The following is a 12,186-nucleotide window of genomic DNA, read 5'->3' as shown; positions in this document are numbered from 1 at the left end:
CTGCTTTTCCTCCATTTATGCAGACTGCTTCCATGGATGTCAGCCCCTCTTCTGAGAAAGTGAATGTCATTTCCCTTAGTAGAAATGCCCTCTTCTTCTACAATTACATGTCAAGAATTGACTTGTAAATTCTCTGGGAATGTGTGGTTGTGGTGATGGGGGGGTGTTCTTATTGTCAGACTATGCCTGTGTTAGCATTTTCTTCAGCACAGTGACATTTTACCCACTAGTCTCAAAAGACAAAACTAAAGAATAAAATGATCATTATGAAGAACAGCCAACATGAACTTTCTTTAATAATGGCAGCTTGGCAAAGCAGCAGTAGGCAGATTTGCTTTGATTTGGATTGGTTTGGCTTGGCTTGGCATGGCTTGGCTTGGTTTAATTGGTTTCCTTTGGATTGGTTTGGTTTGGCTTGATTTGCCTCGGCTTAGCTTGGTTTTCTATAGCTTGATTTGGCTTGGCTTGGCCTGGTTTGGTTTGGCTGGGCTTGGTTTAGTTAGTTGGGTTGGGTTTGGTTTGGTTTGACTTGGCTTAGTTTATTTGGTTTGGTTTGGTTTGGTTTGGCTCGAGTTGGTTTGGTTTGTTTAACTTCATTTCATATCCCTTCTTATTTCACTTCTTCTTCTGGGCAGCTGATGAGATTTGGAGTTTTGTTGTACAGGCATTTTTATTTTAAACTCTAATAAAAGTGCCCCAGGTCCATTCAATTCAGTTCTTAAATCATTTTATTAATGAGGGCTAAGAACTATAAGAGGGCCACACACACATCTGAAGTATCATCTAATGACAGGAAGAGATTCCCAAAATTTCAAGCAATAATGCATACTGCATGCTGAAGAACCTGAAGCAAGATAGATTTATTTAAGGAATAAAATGCTAAAACTTCTAAGTAGCATTAGTTTTATGACTTTTTAGATAGATCCTATCCTAACTTTCTTAAAACGCTGGCTTCATTATTTCTTATCTGCTTTGTTCTCAGGTATGTTTGCTTCAAAAGATAAGAAGTAAATAAGTAAACAAAAGAAATAATCAGTGTTATCTACTCAGACTTTTATTACATATTTTATTCTGTAAACTTCAATAGCACTTTCCCAGGAACTTAATGCCCCTACCCTTCTTTATAATACTCTTCCATGTGTTGTGGCTTGTTGACTACCCATTGTTTACCCCGTACCAATTTTTTTCTCATTTCATTCTCAACTCTTTCTCTTTAGCTCTCTTCATACTGAAGTGTACCTTGATATTTCCCTTCTCTCTCTCCTTACTGCATATACCACCTATTTCACTAAGAAGTAATTTTGATGACTATTAAATCACAGCATTTTTTGCAAAGAAAGCAAAAACAAACAAACAAAACAAATTCAAAACAATCTCTAGCATCACTATTCTTCAAAATTTATTTTGAAATGCAGGAATAAGAAAAATAATTCCCAAGAAATATGAAGACGCTTACCTAACCTCTGCTTGAGTGAAAAACAAAATCTAAGCAATATCATGAAAGGAGACTCTTCAAAATAAGCCTGCATTAATGTTAAGGTAAAAATAGAAGCACTTTAAGGTTGTCTAAATCTTAATGCAGGTTGAAAGCTTAACCTGTGTGGAATTCAAGTGCTATATTTCAAGATGTTCTTGATGACTATAAAAGGACTCTTAAAATTCAGTATGTAGCCACTTAATACTATGGTATTTTGTGGTCTTTGAAAACCATGAAGTTATTTTTGTTATTTTTTTCATTTTTACTTTCTTTCCTTTTCCTTCTTGAGAATTAAAGTGTAAAAATCCAAGTTTAGAAAATTGCTGAGAACAGCCCAAGAACCCTGCCAAATGAACCTCTTAGGGCGTATAGCTAGTGCTCATTAGAGCAAACCTTGCTGTTGAGAATAGCAGAGTCTCTTGCTGGATGGGAGGAGAGTCCAGGAAGTCTGCTGTTAATATATATACATACATACATATACATCCGTGCATGAACGTACAAATGCATATGCATGTATACATGTATATATAATATATGTACATATATACATCATAAATATATATATACATATAGGAATGTATATATTACAAATTTTAAGTCTGTAAATGTACTTACTCTGCTATTTCACATTTTGGCTTTCAGATTTACAACATGATCATCATATTTAGAATGAATTTAAAAAGAATAAGCAAGTAGCACAAATATTTAGAGACATATATTAGGTGCTTCCAGCTCCTGTGTCTAGTTATTATCATTTCTCAGATAATGGTTCCCATCTCAGCCCTTTTGCAAACCCAGGAGTGATATCATAGTATCTACTTGTCAATCTGCTCATTCTGTGAATAATATTTTTTTAACTCTACTGTAAACCAGGAAATTTTTTAAATGACAAGGAAAGGTACAAGGACCTTGTTTTACAAAGATAAATAATTTTGGAGACAAAAGAAAAGAGAAATAGTTTTGGCAGCATTGATGATGAGCCTTTAAATGTCTGGTAAGGTTTACACATAAGCGCGTACAACAAGGATCTTTCCAATAAAAGAAGAACGAGGTCCTTTCCTTTGCAAGAAAATGGGTGAGAATTAAACAAAGTGACTCAAACTCAGACATGTAACAAGTTTTTTTAAGTTTTAGATTTAAAATACGAGAGGTGGAAAGTACAGGGAGCTTATCCGGGGGGAGGAAGGGAAGGAGCCTATATGAGAAGGAAGAGATGAGTGAGAAGCATGGAACAAGTATAACTGAAGTATATTACCTAATATGGGAAATTGTTTAGCATAATTAATATTCACTACTACAAGCATCGTGGCACAGCACAGTAAACAGAGATGAACATTGGAGAAAACGGGGCATGAAACTGTGGTGCTGGAAGAGTCATGGGTTGCTTTGCCAGGTAGCATCCCAGGAAGGTGACGCAAGCATCAGGCCCTGGTGTAGTACTTTCTTAGCAACCGAGTACCTTGATCTCCAGCAGAGCAAAAATACACAATGGGATTAAAAGAAGACAAGGAAGTAAAGCAAAATAGTGAGTACAGCCAATGAAATAACTCTACAGACAGAATTGATAATAATTTAAGTAAAGAGAACATGGTATCAAGCTCCAGGATCGGCATGTATTTGGCAAGGTACAAGACCAGCAAAGACAGTGGTGAGTCAGAAAGAAAGGATGGTGTTCTCATTTCATACTGCGGCTGGGGGAGGGTGGACTCAAACCACTCTGATCAAAAGCAACATGGGTCCGAATGGGTTTGTTTGGCTTATACTTCAAGATCACAATTTGTCATGGAGCTAAGTCACGACAGGAATTCAAGACAGGAACTCAGAGTCAGGAAAGATAGAGGGATGCCGTTTACTGGCTCACTCTCTGCCCCATGCCAGCTAGCTGCCTTATACATCCAGGCTCACCTGCCCAAGTATGGCTCTGTGTATAGGAGTTGGAGCACTCCCAGGCCAGACAAAAAATAAGTTCCTCACAGATACGGCTCTCAGCCAATCAGATCTGGACAATTCCCCAAATGAAGTTTTCTCTTTCCCGTTGATTGAGTCTGTACTGTGTCAAATTAAGAATAAACACTAAACAGCAAAAGTGATGGCGATATTATGTCTGTAAATCATTCTTATTGCTTGAATTAAATTTTTACTTTGAAAAAAATAAATGTCACCAACTATGGTGGCACAGTCCTGCTATCGAAGTACCCAAGAGGTTTTCTATGAGACTGAATTAAGTTTGAATTACATAATGAATTTGAAGCTACTTTGCATTGTATAAGAAAAACCTGGTTCAGGAAAAATTAAAAAAACCAATAAAATAAAGAGAGCAAACTGGTACCATTGATAGGTCTGTCTTACGGAGGTTGGCGACATAATCTGAGCCAAAATGATAGGATACTTTGAGACTAAACTACGTAGATACGGGTAAGATCAGGAGGATATCTAAGTCTCTATTTGAATTCTCATACTAAAGATGATAGCATTTGTAATTAGGATAAGGGTGGTGAAGAAACTTTGCCAGTGGTCCTAAATGCCAAGGACCAGCCTTGGTTCGGAGCGCAGTTCTGAGAGAAGGGGTTTCTGGGAACCATGGAACAAAGGACTCGAGGTCAAATCATGGGTTCAAGGCAACCTATGTTCTGCTCAAGACAGCTTTCCAGATGTGCTGTCTATGTTCTGCCTTCTCTTGAGAGCTGTCATTAGAGCTCCCTCTCTTCCTCTCCTTCTCTCCTCCCTTCTCCACCTCCAACTCCCTCTCCTTTTTCCCCCTTCCCTCTCCCCATCCTCTCAATTTTAAAAGTTCTCTGCATAGCTCATCTTTTGTAGAACACAAACCCAGTTTTTCAATTACATATCAATTCAGTCATTACCTCATGTCCCCTTTTGATTCTCCCATATATCAATATCCATGACTCCAGCCCCTAGGTTCTTAGGAGACAGTAAGCACACATTTTTAACATTGCAAAAGAATTCAGAGATCTACCTACCTTTGTTAAGCACAGACTATAAGCTAGCCACATGGGACCCTGCCCTGAAATTACCATTTCTCCCAAGCCTAACCTTGCTCTGTCCCAGGCTGAACCTGAACTCAGGAATCTGTCTGCCTTTGTAATCATAAATCAAAAATTTAGCTGGGTGGCATCTCCTTCAATGTTTTGAATCTCCTTCTCTTCCTGACGAGTTGGCTCATAGTTATGCTATGCCACTTTGCTAAACCATCAGCCGTACTTTTCCTCCCTGGTTGATGCTATCTCTGATTATTCGGGAGTCATCAACGTTCACAGGGAGGACATTCCTTGAAAGACAAATGTGTAAATATGTACATTATTATACAAGCAAGCCTTACTCTCACATCAGCCATGAACAACTGTGGAGAAGCCCTGTTGGTCCTGTTCCAGGGAAGGAACCATGTCATTCCAGCCCTACCAAGGCCAGGCCTGACCAGGAACATGGGGAAGAATTGAAACTACTCTACTGGCTGACAGAGTGTTTCTATGTCAGTAGAAGAAACAAATCATTGAGCCAGAGAAAAGAGTTGTCATTATTGGATTCAGAAAATTCAGGAAACAGAATCATGGGAAAGGATGATAAGAGTTTGCATCAGGAATAGTCAATTTTAAATCTCTAGATGTCTTTTGGCAGCTTATTAAAAACAAAGGGGGATGCCCAATATGCCATAGATTAAAGGTGTTTGGATTTCTGGGGAAAAAAATTAAATCTTCTGAAATAAATTAGGAAATTGTCAACATGAAATGGTGTTTAAGAGATCAAGTAAGTCCCCAAAAGGATTATAAACACGAGCTTCAGAGAAGTGCAGGCAGACTGAATCTACACCTCTCTAATGTTCATAGAATCCAAGCCAGGCTTCACCAGTGAAAGGAAAAATGGGCGAGATTGGACTACTTAGAGCTCAAGAAACAAAGCTTTATTTTTACTTCCTAGAGGAATAGAAATGCATCAAATGTGCAAAGTATGTAATATAACTCAATGTTGAAACTTGGCTCAGATTTAGTGTTGGTAGCCTCACTGTTGGCCATAGACAAATGAAAACAATCACGTTATAATTAAAGAAAAGATATGTGATAATACTGTTGGACATATGATATACTATCATTAACTACTGACATAATCTCATATTTCATTCAAACTGGACATATTTGAAAGAATAAAATAGCACATGCTTTTCAAGATGAAGATATGAGCTTGGTTTATTTATAAATTTACTAGTTCAGTTAGGTTTGCTAGAAGGTCAAATTATCTTAGCACATAAAATTCTACTTGTCCCTAGAAACAAAGATAACAATACCTAATTTATAAGGATGATATAAGGAGTAAATGTATGCCAATTATTGTTTGGGGGAGTTTAGAATTATCTATATGGTACCAAATTTTTCTTATTATGTAAAATAACAGATTATGCTTATACATTGATCTTTTCCTTTCTGAGACTCCATTACAACGGCATTGAAACTGGCTGAACATTATATAATAGCAATTCAAAATAACTGGAGTTAGGCATCCAGAAGTCAGAAATTTCATCACCCTTGTGGAAGAGTGAAGGTGGATGAAGCATGAGATACTGACAAGGCAGGGCAGAGTAAGACTTGATTCTATGGGAAGTATGAGGATTTAAAACTGCTTCATTTCCTTAACCCTAGGAACAGTCAGACCAGTAGTAATAGAGTCCATAGCTTTGTAAAGTAGGAACTAGGAGTCCCAAGATTTAATTCCTTTTAAACCTAAGTTCTATTGCATGGCAGTGTTACATGATTGCATTGGAATGTACCACTTACTCATAGATATAAGGTGTCCATTAGACTAAGAGATGTGAACATAATCATATATCTTTAAATACAGGTTTGCCACCATAGGAAACTAAGTCTGAATATACTACTGATCTGAATTTCTATCTTTTCTCTACCACGTTAAAGTTCAAGCAGGTTCATTTTTCTTCATTTATTTATTTTTTAATGTTTTTCTTACATATGTTTATCTATCTATTTATTGAGGGGAGATGGGGGAGGAAGGGAGTGAGGGAAGAAGGGAGAGACAGAGAGAAAGAGAGAGAGGGGAGAGAGAGAGAGAGAGAGAGAGAGAGAGAGAGAGAGAGAGAGAGAATATGAACCCATGGCATTAATATGGACGTCAGAGAACAGAGAATAATATTCAAGAGCTGCCTTGCTCCTTTCTGAAGATCAAACTCAGCTAATACAGCATGGTGACAAGGGGATATAAATACATCTTGAAAATTAAATACGTATACTAGCAATCATATTTTATCATGTTGCTCTATAAATATTATAAGATTTTATAATACTAGGAAGAAAGAATGAGCACATTGGATCATTGTCTAAGACACTGGAGGGTTTAAGAATGTCAAAGAGAAACAATGAAGGAGGAATGTGGATTTGTGGAAAGCAACAGGCAACTAAATGTAACAAATTCATGTTGAGTCATAATATGTGCCAAGAAGAGCCTAACACCTTGGAGGAAAAGAATCTTGGCAACAGATATACTGTTCTCTGAGAACAACTCCTAGATATCAAATCAATTATCTTCAAATTTCCAGGGATTTCTTAATTCTGAAACAAAACCACTGTGCCCTCCTTCTTAGTCTTTTTGTAAGATTTCTATAGAAACAATATTCATTTTGCATGACAACAAAAACCATAAGATAATTACAGAGAAGCTCTGTTTCATTTAATTAATTACAATAAATATCATGCATATGTTTTATGCTACTTATTTATGTAGATTACAAGGACTGTTAAAAGGACTTTCTCTACATTGTGTGGATAGGTAGAGTACATTTGAAAGGATAAAATTGAAGTTTCAGAAATTAAGCTTTTAAGGATATCAAAAATCACTTAGCATAAAATAGCAAAAGAAAAATGTATACTTTTGATGCCAGGTATTGCTTAATTAAAGCAAACGAGTTGCTGTGCTATCTTCTCTTACTATCCATATCCTAAGGTATTTTATTTTCTGTATTGGAAACATTCCATTTTTGAAGTATGAATAAATTTTTGAGACCTAAATTTTGGCTACTCTAAGAATATTAAAGCCTTAAAAAACAAATCCCTGGTTATCGTTCATCAAATTATACTAGTTATTGATTGGGTCATCTCAATATCAAGGTACCTTCTTCGGATCAAGAAGGATACCAAGAATATAGCAGTAACAGTGAGGATGAGGGTAATGATGATGGCAGGAAGAAATACAGGTGCCATTAAAAAGTGTTTACATCCCTTAATTAATCTGTCCTTACTAGTGAACCCATGATATATGAACAGTGTGACAGTGTGGTAGTTTGAATAAAAATGCTGCTCCATGGCCTCATATATTTGAATGCTCGATCACCAGAGAGTTGCTCCATTGGAAAGGATTAGAAGGATTAGCAGGTTTTGGAGGAAGTGTGTTACTGGGAGTGGCCTTTGAGGTTTCAAAGCTCATGGCAGTTGCTGACATTTTCTCTCTGCCTGTGAATTAGGATGCATCTCTCAAGTACTTCTCTAGCACCATGTCTGGCAGGCCTGCTGTCATGCTCTCTGGCATGATAATATTAGACTAAATCTCTGAAATTGTAAACAAGGCCCCTGATTAAATGCTTTCTTTTATTAGAATTACATTGGACATTGTGTTTCTTCACAGTAATAGAACAGTGACTACGGCAGTTAGCTTTTCTACCAAGGAGCAAAGGCAAATGTAGAAAGCCCACATATAAATGGAAGTTGAACAATGCTCTACTCAATGATAGCTTGGTCAAGGAAGAAGTAAAGAAAGAAATTAATGACATTTTACAATTTAATAAAAATGAATGCACAACATACACAAACTTGTAGAACACAACGAAAGCTGTGCTAAGAGGAAAACTCTGAGTACTTAAAAAAAAACATGAGAGAGCATACATTAGCAGCTTAGCAACACACCTAACAAAAAGAAGCAAATGCACCCAAGAGGAGTAGAAGGCAGGAAATAATCAAACGCAGGGCTGAAATCAACCAAGTAGAAAGAAAAAGGACTTTACAAAGAATTAACAAAACCAGGAGCTGGTTCTTTGAGAAAATGAACAAGATACATAAACCCTTAGCCAGACTAAACAGAGGGCACACAGAGTGTATCCAAATTAACAAAATCAGACATGAAAAGGGAGACATAACAACAGAATCTGAGGAAATTAAAAAAATAATCAGATCCTACTACAAAAGCCTATGTTCAACATAACTGGAAAATCTGGAGGAAATGGACAATTTTCTATAAAAATACCAGGAACCAAATTAAATCAGGATCAGATAAAACATCTAAACAACCCGATAACTCCTAAAGAAAAAGAAGCAGTTATTAAAAGTTCCCCAACCAAAAAGAGCCCAGGACCAAATGGGTTTAGTGCAGAATTCTATCAGACATTCATAGAAGACCTCATACCAATACTGTCTAAACTATTCCACAAAATTGAAACAGACAGAGTGCTACCTAATTCCTTCTATGAAGGCACAATTGCACTTATACCTTAACCACACAAAGACCCAACAAAGAAAGGGAACTTCAGACCAATTTCCCTTATGAATATCAACACAAAAATACTCAAAAAAATTCTTGCAAACTGAATCCAGGAACACATCAAAGTGAACATCCACCATGATCCAGTAGGCTTCATTCCAGGGATGCAGGGATGATTCAATATATGGAAATCCATGAATGTAATCCACTATATAAACAAACTGAAAAGCAAGCAAACAAACAAAAAACACCACATGATCATTTTATTAGATGCTGAGAAAGCGTTTGACAAGATTCAACACCCCTTCATGATGAAAGTCCTGGAAAGATCAGGAATTCAAGGCCCATACCAAAGCATAGTGAAAGCAATATACAGCAAATGAGTAGCTAACATTAAACTAAATGGAGAAAAACTGGAAACAATCCCACTAAAACCAAGGACTAAACAAGGCTGCCCTCTCTCTCCCTACTTATTCAATATAGTTCTCGAAGTCCTAGCCAGACCAATCAGAAAACAAAAGGAGGTCAAAGGGATACAAATTGGAAAGGAAGAAGTCAAACAGATGATATGATAGTATTAAGTGATAAAAAAAATTCACCAGAGAACTCCTAAACCTGATAAACAATTTCAGCAAAATGGCTGGATATTAAATTAACTCAAACAAATCAGTAGCCTTCCACTACACAAAGGATAAATAGGCTGAGAAAGAAATTAGGGAAATGATACGCTTCACAGTAGTCCAAAATAACATAAAATACCACGGTGTGACTCTAAGAAAGCAAGTGAAAGAGCTATACGACAAGAACTTCAGGTCTGAGAAGAAAGAAATTGAGGAAGGTCTCAGAAAGATCTTCTGAAGAAGACCTTCCATGCTCATGGATTGGCAGGATTAATATAGTAAAAATGGCCATTTTGCTGAAAGCAATCTACAGATTCAATGAAATCCCATCAAAATTCCAACTCAGTTCTTCACAGAGTTAGAAAGAGCAATTTGCAAATTCATTTGGAATAATAAAAAACCCAGGATATCGAAAACTATCATCAACAATAAAAGAACTTCTGGAGGAATCACCATCCCTGACCTCAAGCAGCATTACAGAGCAATAGTGATAAAAACTGTATGTATTGGTACAGAGACAATGGAATAGAGTTAAAGACCCAGAAATGAACATACACACCTATGGCCACTTGATCTTTGACAAAGGAGGTAAAACCATCCAGTGGAAAAATGATAGCATTTTCAGCAAATGGTGCTGGTTCAACTGGAGGTCAGCATGTAGAAGAATGCAGATCGATCCATGCTTATCACCCTGTACAAAGCTTAAGTCCAAGTGGATCAAGGACCTCCACATCAAACCAGATACACTCAAACTGATAGAAGAAAAAGTGGGGAAGAATCTCAATCGCATGGGCACTGGGAAAAATTTCCTCAACAAAACACCAATGGCTTATGCCCTAAGAGCAAGAATCAATAAATGGGACCTCATAAAACTGCAAAGCTTCTATAAGGCAAAGGACATTTTTGTTAGGACAAAATGGCATCCAACAGATAGGGAAAAGATCTTTACCAATCCTACAACTGATAGAGGGCTAATATCCAAAATATACAAATAAGAAGTTAGACTCCAGAGAACCAAATAACCCTATTAAAAATGGGGTACAGAACTAAACAAAAAATTCTCAGCTGAGGAATGTTGAATGGCTGAGAAACACCTAAAGAAATGCCCAACATCCTTAGTTATCAGGGAAATGCAAATCAAAACAACCCTGAGATTCCACCTCACGCAAGTCAGAATGGCTAAGTTCAAAAACCCAGGTGACAACATCTGCTGGCCAGGATGTGGAGAAAGAGGAACACTCCTCCATTGTTGGTGGGATTTTAAACTGGTACAACCATTTTGGAAGTCAGTCTGGAGGTTCCTCAGAAAATTGGACATTGCACTACCTGAGGACCCAGCTATACTTCTCTTGGGCATATACCCAAAAGATGCCCCAACATATAAAAAAGACACATGCTCCACTATGTTCATAGCAGCCTTATTTATAATAGCCAGAATCTGGAAAGAAACCAGATGCCCTTCAGCAGAGGAATGGATACAGAAAATGTCGTATATCTACACAGTGAAATACTACTCAGCTATCAAAAACAGTGACTTCCTGAAACTCATAGGCAAATGGACTGGACTAGAAAATAGCATCCTGAGTGAGGTGACACAGTCAAAAAATATACATAGTATGCACTCATAGACAAATGGATATTAGCCCAAATGATGGAATTACCCAAGATCCACAGACCACATGAAACTCAAGAAGGATGACCAAAACGCAAATGGTTCACTCCTTCTTTAAAAGGGGAACAAAAATTTCCAAGATGAGATAGGGAGGGAAAGTTTAGAACTGAGACTGAAGGAATGGCCATTCAAAGCCTGCCCCACATGTGGCATATATAAATAGGATTGATAAAGGTAAGAAATTCATACTAACAGAAGCTGGATATAGCTGTCTCTTGAGAGATACAGCCAGAGCATGTCATATACAGAGGAGAATGCTAGTAGTAAACAACTGAAGTGAGAATGGGACCCCTGTTTGAGGAATTAAAGAAAGGATGGAAAGAGCTGGAGGGGTTTGCAACCTCATATGAACAAAAATGCCAACCAACCAGAGCTCCCAGTGACTAAACCACTACCCAAAGACTATACATGGGCTGACCCATAGCTCCAGCTGTACATGTAACAAAGGATGGCCTTGTTGGGCACCAATGGAAGGAGAACACCTTGGTGCTGCCAAGACTGGACACACCAGTGTAGGGTAATGTTGGGGGATGGGAAGGGGTGTGAATGGGGAGGGGAACACCCTTAAACAAGGAGGAGGTGGATGGGATAGGGGGCTTAACTCCGGGAATGTGGGAAAGGGAGTAACATTTGAAATGTAAAAAAAAAATTCAATAAAAGAAAAAACTTCAGGGGCAGAGAGAGAGAGAGAGAGAGAGAGAGAGAGAGAGAGAGAGAGAGAGAGAGAGAGAGAGAGAGAGAGAGAGAGAGAGAGAGAGAGAGAGAGAGAGAGAGAGAGAGAGAGAGAGAGAGAGATAGATCTTGGCCATGATTATTACACAGCTGCTTACTGATTAACAGAGACTTCAAGTACTTACACTCCATATTTTAAATCCTTCAAGAGAAAATACATACAAACTCTGGAATATTTATTTTGATGCAGTAAC

The sequence above is a fragment of the Rattus norvegicus genome, chromosome 9 (genome assembly GCF_036323735.1).
Source record: "Rattus norvegicus strain BN/NHsdMcwi chromosome 9, GRCr8, whole genome shotgun sequence".
NCBI classification, from domain to species: domain Eukaryota; kingdom Metazoa; phylum Chordata; class Mammalia; order Rodentia; family Muridae; genus Rattus; species Rattus norvegicus.
The sequence above is the reverse complement of the archived record's forward strand: the minus strand, read 5'-3'. Positions refer to the sequence as shown.